The sequence below is a fragment of the Miscanthus floridulus genome, chromosome 10, assembly GCF_019320115.1.
Source record: "Miscanthus floridulus cultivar M001 chromosome 10, ASM1932011v1, whole genome shotgun sequence".
NCBI classification, from domain to species: Eukaryota; Viridiplantae; Streptophyta; class Magnoliopsida; order Poales; family Poaceae; genus Miscanthus; species Miscanthus floridulus.
In genome coordinates this window covers 113,433,194-113,441,177 of record NC_089589.1, presented here as the reverse complement: position 1 = coordinate 113,441,177, position 7,984 = coordinate 113,433,194, and the positions used below count along the sequence as shown (strand labels likewise).

Genomic DNA, 7,984 nt, shown 5'->3' with positions numbered 1-7,984 from the left:
CAATGAGCTCCTTCATCATCACATGTATGAGCTTTGCAACATCTTCGAGCCATCTTCACTATTATGGCATATGTTGCTCACACACATACTTGTGGACTAATTATCTGTGTATCTCACTTAAACACATATTAGTCCACCTAAGGATGTCACTCGATTACAAAGACCATTCATAGTAGCACCTCGTGGGTCCTAGGTTCGACTTCCCCTGTGAAACAATATTCTAGGATTTTAACGTTGTTGTGCTTTCAGTGGTAGATGATGTTCTTGTCGATGGCGACGATTTATGATCACTAGTACACAGAACATTTGTACTGACGGTTCTAAACCTATTTTTACTGGCGCTTTTATCCACCGCCAATGTGAAAGACCAGTGAAAATCATGAACTTCACGGGCGTTTTTTAGAGAAACGCCACTACAAATGATTTACACTGTTGTTTTCTTAAGAAAACCGTCACTACAAATAATTTGCACTGGTTGTTTTCTTAAAAAACCGCCACTACAAATGATTTTCAAAAATTACAAATCAGGCTCAAAAAAATAGCAAAATAATTTTTTCACAAGAATGTTTTCTTAAGAAAATCGTCACTACAAATGATTTACACTAGCTATTTTCTTAAGAAAACCACCACTATAAAATATTTTAAAAAATTGCAAATTGGGCTTAAAAATAGCAAAAAAAATTCACAAGAAATCCATGCATATGCGACCCCAAGGAATTGAACTCAGCACCTCAGCCTCACACATTACACCCCTTACCACTGCACCCCAAAGCCACTTATGACTAAATAGTAGAAATATACCCTTAGTATTCACTACCGCAGATTTTAAAATTAAGATTTAAAGCCCTAAATAGATTCAAATGAAAAAAAATTCAACTACAAACTTTTAAATCTTGTTGAGATCTACAACTTTACTTTTGATCGTTTTCCCATCGGAGGCCATTTGAGAAATTAAAAAAATATAAATTTTAAAATCATTAATCTTAAAACATAATTTTTGCACCCTAAATGATTTTAAATGAAAAAGTGGTCAACTACAAAGTTGTAGACCTTTTTGAATCCTATAATTTTTTGTTCAGACCATTTCTCCATCCGAGATCATTTAAAAAACTCAAAAAATTAATTTTAAATTATTTATAGTGGCGTAAACCTAAGAAAACAGCCAGTAAAAATAAATTTACCCTGACGGTTCATGGTCTGGACCCATAATTTTATTTCTATTGGCGCTTATAGATTACGAACCACCATTTAAAAAATGACCATCGCCAGGAGAAATCGTCGTTATACTAGTGGGTTTAGTCTTCAAAGATGCTCGTCGGGGTAAGTTTTTGTTCGTGCGTTCATAGGAGTAAAAAAAATAAAAAAAATAGCAACTTAAATTTTATCCTTCTCCAATAGTGTAATAGTTTTGCATTGGAAACCCCAAAATTATTTCTACTCAACCAAACCTTTTTTAATAGTTTCTTTGTATTTTATCGCTTTCTCACCTGACATCCTTTATTTTCTTAATTTACTCACGCGTCCAATTTATCGTGATCTCTAGAGAAAAACGCCCGATGGGGAGTGGATACGGAGTTCTTCTAGTCCCAAAAATTTACAAGTTACGGAGGATACTCCCTCCGTACTGGGAAAAGAAGTCGTTTTAGGTGTTAGAGAGGATTTGCACAAATGAAGTCGTTTTAGAAGTATTTGATAACATTTAATTTTTATCAAGGCGCTCTTTTACCAGATTGTTGAAGGGGATTTTTTTCTTACAAGTTAGAGAGGATATTTGGTAACTTTTAATTTTAATTAAGAAGCTCTTTTACCAAACTAAAAAATCAAAAATAGGAGTTCATCGGATGTCTCGAAGAGACGTTGTTTTTTAAAAAAAAAACAGTTGTTTTACAAAACTGTCATGCCCTTAAAAAAAGACGAATCCTAAATAGCGAAAACAAATACGTGGAACAAAAACCTCGTTCTCAGCAATTGGGCCGGCCCAGAACTGGTCGGCGCTGTGCTCGTCTTCCCCCAAATCGTCCCCAGTCTCACCGTCGAGGGTTAAGCCAACTCCTCTTCCCCGCTCGCGCCGGCGCCGGCGCCGCCCTTCTCACGGCCGCCTCTCCCCCCACGGCAGGCTCAAGCTGTGGAGCTCAGTAAGCCCCATTCCCCTACCGCCCATCTTTCGTCCCATTTCCGTACCCTTGACTGGTTTGCTATTTTTCAATTCTGCGATGAGACCATGCTTCTAACTCAGCAAAATGCTTCGCCATTTTTCGAAATCTCGCGCCGTCTTCGATCTAGCAGCGCCACTCTTCTAGCAATCGAACAGGATTTTGTGTAGATGGATATTTTTTTAGGAAAAATGTATTTTTATTTATTTGTTTTGCTGGGTTGTTTGGTCCTCTAACGGGAGGAACTGCTCTGAGCAGGGCATGCCATGAAACTTGAGGATGCCTTCAGGAAGCGCGCTCGCTTAAGTGGTGTCGTCGGTGGGTCCTCGACCGGCGGCCCGGACCGGCTGAGCTCTCTGCCGGACTGCCTCCTCCATACCATCATGTCCTTCCTGCAAGCCCGGCAGGCGGTCCAGACATGCATGCTGTCCACACGGTGGAGGCACCTCTGGCGCTCGGTGCCGTGCCTCGACATCGACTTTGATGAGTTCAAGACAGTGCCTGTTTCTGACAACAACTCAGGCTCGGGTGCCGACCACAACTCTGGCTCCGGTGGCGACAACAACTCTAGCTCCGGTGGTGAGGACATCTCTGATTCTGACGGCGACAACAACTCCGATTCCAGTGATGACGACAGCTCTAGCTCTGGCAGTGATACCTCTGATTCCGACAGTGACAGATGGCATGTCGATCCTGACAACAGCCACAAGGACTGGGAGCACTTCACCAACTACAAGGACTGGGAGAATTTTGAGAATTTTGCCGTGACCCTGATGCGTCGCTGTAACATTGCACGGTTGGATTCATTCCGGCTGCATATTGACCGATTCAGAGCACCGGAGTTTGGCAATAGACTGGCAGCAGGATGGCTCCGTCGTGCCATGAAATACTGCACCCCAGATCATGCCAGTCAGCAGGGATTGAGCTCTGGTTCCTGGCGCCTCAAAAGGCTGCATCTCTGCCATGTACTTCTCGATAATGATTTTCTGAAGCATGTTAGTTCAGTGTGCCGCTCTTTGGAGGATTTGGAGCTGGACAATTGCATTTGTCAAATTCAGTCAATCACCTCTGATTCGTTGAAGACCCTGGTTCTGAAAAAATGTGGATGGCGCAATCTTTCTGAGATTATATCGCCCACACTGAAGACATTGGTTATTGATGGTGGCTCAAATACTGATGACTGTGTGCTTGTTATCATGGCACCCTCTGTTGCTATCTGCATCTGGCTATGCTTGTTGGCCACTTTAGTGGTGGTGTTTCATTAAATGAGGTGCCATCCGTTGCCAAGGCATTGATTCATCTATGGGGTCACAGATATGGTTCTGCCAGAACTAAAATTGGCGATCAATTCAGGCTTCTCTGTAGCATATCTAATTTGATAAATTTAGAATTGTCGGGTGTTGGATCAACGGTATGCCTTCACTGTCTCTTGCAATGTTCCATTTATTCACTCCCATAATGTTACTGTGCTATCGAATCTAATGTACTGCAGGTGCTCGGTAAGGACCCAGATTCCAAGAATTCAAGAACCTGAGGAACTTATTGCTGTACAACTGTGATCTCAGTGATGACTTCAAGACATTGGTATTCTTTCTTCGGAGTTCTCCTATTCTTGAGAAACTCACTTTGCAGTACTGCAAGGTAAACTGTTGTTTGGTTTTTAACTTAATGAACATAGTTCCTTGTCTTACATCTTTTATGCTGGCCACGTTTCCCAAAATATTCTAACAGAAAGAAAGGAACACCCATACTCAACAAGACCTCATCTTCTGAGCTCGGTGGACTGGATTTGCTCTGTGAGAACCTCAAGGTTGAAATCATATATGGCTATAGCTATGGACCCCACCTTATCAGGCTTCTACAGCGTGTTTCAGTGAATCTGTCGAAGAACAACATTAAACTCACCAAAGTTAATTAGTGTTTTTGTTATCCCAGGCCTTCTATGTGGCTTCTCACCTAATGGTTCATGTGGAATTTATGTGCACATTATAGGCTCCCTTCAGAGGCACTAAATCGAAGCCTGTACTTTTGACTACTTTCTAAGTGAAGCAGGCCTTTGCTCTATTGACTATATATGCTATTGCCTTTTACTCTTTTTCCTTGCTTAAGGATGTGATTGCAAAATATCTGCTTTAAGCCCTATGCACCGTGTGTGTCTAAGGATGGCAACGGGTATATACCCGTCGGGTATCGCCGGAACGTTCTCTTCCCCGCTACGGAGAATTCATCCCGTCCCCATCCCCATTAACTGTCTCGGGTATAGATTCTTGCCCATCCCCGTACCCGTCGGGTATCGGTCGGGTAACAGATACCCGACGGGTACTGCATACCCGATAAACAAGGACACTTGGAGTCGCAGCTTTGCAATCGGAGACGTTTCTTCTTCACCCGGGTATAAGTATCAGAGTCTCGGAGATGCCGAGGAGAAGGAGCGAGGTTGCGAGGAGGACGAGCAAAGGTGGCAGAGAGACCGAACTGAGGAAGCGAGGGGCACGAGCGCTCGTGAGACAGGCATGCTTGTGCTGCTGGCGGAGATGGTGAGGAAAAATTGAACGAGGGTTCCTAGAACACACAAATTATATATATGACTGTTCAGATTTGGACCAAAATATCTATGTTGAGCTTCTTTGGGCCTAATACTCGCATGACAGCTCAAATAGTCGGGTTCCCCAACGGGTAACGGGGACGGGTAAACAGGGAACGTTCCCGTACCCGCTATACCCGTCGGGTATGGATTCTTGCCCATTTAGATCCCCGCGGGTAAAGATATGATCCCATCCCCGTCCCCTAATGGATCAAATACCCGTCGGGTATCGGGTATCGGGTCCCCGTTGCCATCCTTATGTGTGTCTGTGTCTGCTGTCCACTTACATGGACTTAGCTAGCTTAAGTTGTTACATATTGGGAAACTGTTTCCTATTATAAAATATCGAATCTTGAAAAATGGGTTCGCAAAGAGCATGCTTTCTTCTGTTTTTTTCCTTCCTGGGCCTTTGGGGACTAGGCAGAGGTACATACATACGAAAACTATACATCATCTCGGATTCATCATTGTTTTTGCCATCACTGTAAGCAGTTATCTTGTGTATGGGTCCCGTGCATATATGTGCAAAATATCTTGAGCCCCTTTGCTTTGACATACATGTTCTTCTATGTGGCTTCTCGCCTTAGGTTTCACATGTGGAATTTCTTGCATATTATGGGTTCCCTTTAGATGCACTAGATCGCGAGCCTATATTTTTCACCAATTTCTAAAGTGTGATGCAGGTCTTTGCTCTATTGACTATATTATATGCTACTGATTTTAACTCTTTTTTCCTCGCTTCTGGTGCTTAACAGTATGTACTCTGTGTATCTGTGTCTCTTGGCTACTTACATCTTTGCTTCTGTGTTTTCCTACTGAAACTATCTCCAATTATAGAACATCCCGATCTTGAAAATGGCACCGGAAATCGCAAGTTTTCTTCTGTTCTTTTCTCCCTGGGGCTCTTTGGAACTTGGCAGAGAGGTACATACTTTAGGAAACTATCAAATTCATCAGCGTTTTTGTCATTAGTGTGCTTTTGTCTTGAGCCCCTCCGCTTCGGCCTTGACATGATTTCAAAACATCTTTCTTTGGACTGAAAACTCTGTGCTGACTGCTGACTACAGACGAGCTGAAACTGTCTAGCTGGCCCACCCTCTTTTGCTTCTGCAGTGCACAAGATCTGTAATCAAATCCCGTGGAGTGTTTCCTGTTCCAATTTCAGTTGGTTTTCTCGTGCAATCAAACCTTGACATGTGTACAAATCCCCAGGAACGCAAATGCGGGTGATGTGAGGATTGAAAAAAGTCTACTTAACCCCTACCTTTCATACTTGGTCTACTTCACCCCCTAAACTATGAAACCGTCTGTTTTACCCCCTGAACATTCTAGAACCGTCTATTTTACCCCCTGGGTGGTTTTCAGCGACGGTTTTGCTACAGTAACATCGGATCTGCTACAGTAACGGTGGTTGCTATGGTCCCGGTGATTTTGAACTTTTTTTATTTATTTTCGGTGAATTTTTGAAAAATTATAGTAAATCATAGAAAAATCATAAAATGAAAAATCTAATTTTGTTGGACTCCACATGAGTAGATCTACATAGTGAATATATAATACGGTATGCTTTAGTACAAAATTTTTACTGTAGCCTTAGATTAATTGGAAAATCTAATTTTGTCTGTAATTAATTGGAATAATTCATAGCTGCAGCTTCTATGGTCCAATTGTGGTGAAATTTTTATGGTACGCTAATTATTGTATGCTTGAACTATAGTAAAAATTTCGTACTCATTGGACTATGTATAACTTAGTTATAGATAAATTCTAATTAATTACAGACAAAATTGGATTTTCCAATTAATCTAAAGCTACAAAAAAATTTGTACTAAAGCATACCGTATTATATATTCACTGTGTAGATCTACTCATATGGAGTCCAATAAAATTAGATTTTTTATTTTATGATTTTTCTATGATTTACTGTGATTTTTCAAAGATTCACCAAAAGTAAAAATAAAAAAAAGAATTCAAACACAACATTACTGTAGCAAATCTACCGTAGCAAAACCGCCGCTGAAAACCGTCCATGGGGTAAAATAGACGGTTTTAGAAAGTTTATGGAGTAAAACAGATGGTTTCATAATTTGGAGGTGAAGTAGATAAGTATAAAGGTGGGGTTAAGTAGACTTTTTCCTGTGAGGATTTCAGTCGGTGAAACAAAATTTGACTAAATTTATTTAAGAAAGCAACAGAAAAACCGGTCGATTGACAACCACGCAGACGTGCACCAAACACCGGCGACAGTGACGCACTGATAGAGCTTCAGACGAATTAGGCCTTCTTTTACAACATTTTTTCTTCACTCGTGTGATGGCATTTGGCAAAGCAAACAGATCAATCACTGGGCCAAATTGCAGCTTTTGTTTAGTGATTTTTAAAAAGTAATTTATCCTCCGGCCCTGTTTGGTTCCTAGGAACTGAGAGGAATTGGAAAATAATCTAATAGTGAAATGAGAAATACTTTCTAGATATTGATTTCGATAAAGGGACCAAAGAGGCCTTCATATAAAAGTCACACACGGTCATGTGCCGCATCACGCCCAACAAGGCCACACCGCGCGCGCAGCGAGATATCTGAACTCCATGGTTACCAGTACACAGTAGCATAAAGATTATTTTGCAAGCATAAGAACTTTGTTCTCCATGTTCCACCATACTGACTTTTCTTATTAAAAAAAACAGAATTTAGCAAATATAAAATATGAAGTCAGTTCATTAGCACATAAAGGATTAGAAAACAAAATCTGAAACCAGGTTGTTGGAAAATCCATTGAATAAGGACTATTGTGGCATCATTTTCTTCATATTGATATACCCTTTTTTTTTGCGAGACCCAATATAGATGCAGATGCTCATATGATGCGTACGTCGCATACCACTGAAAAAATAATGCCGCTAAATCCTAGAATAAATCTAGGAAAATATGAGCACCCGTCTCAAGTCTGAGCACAACTCACTTCGTCATTCGTACATTATCAAATGGATATGTTATTTAGTAAATATATTTTAGGATTTAATAAATAAAGTGATTTAAAGATATACTTAACCCTCAATTTGTCTTATAGTAGTGAACAATTGCTAAGAGACCGATGTCATATCAAAAGATTTTTGAAAATTGAATCCATTCAAAATGTATGACATTTTGTTTATCCTAAATTGATATCCTAAGTTTAAAAAGTTTATAGAAAATGTAGAAACTTCGTGCAATACTAGATTAGCACTAGATACACTAAATGTAATCAAA

At 40.5% G+C, this 7,984-nt stretch overlaps 1 pseudogene; it reads left to right on the top strand.

Moving 5' to 3' along the window:
• The first annotated feature begins 1,998 nt into the window (after window positions 1-1,998).
• Window positions 1,999-3,794, top strand: LOC136485374 (uncharacterized; annotated as a pseudogene).
• The last annotated feature ends 4,190 nt before the right edge of the window (window positions 3,795-7,984 follow it).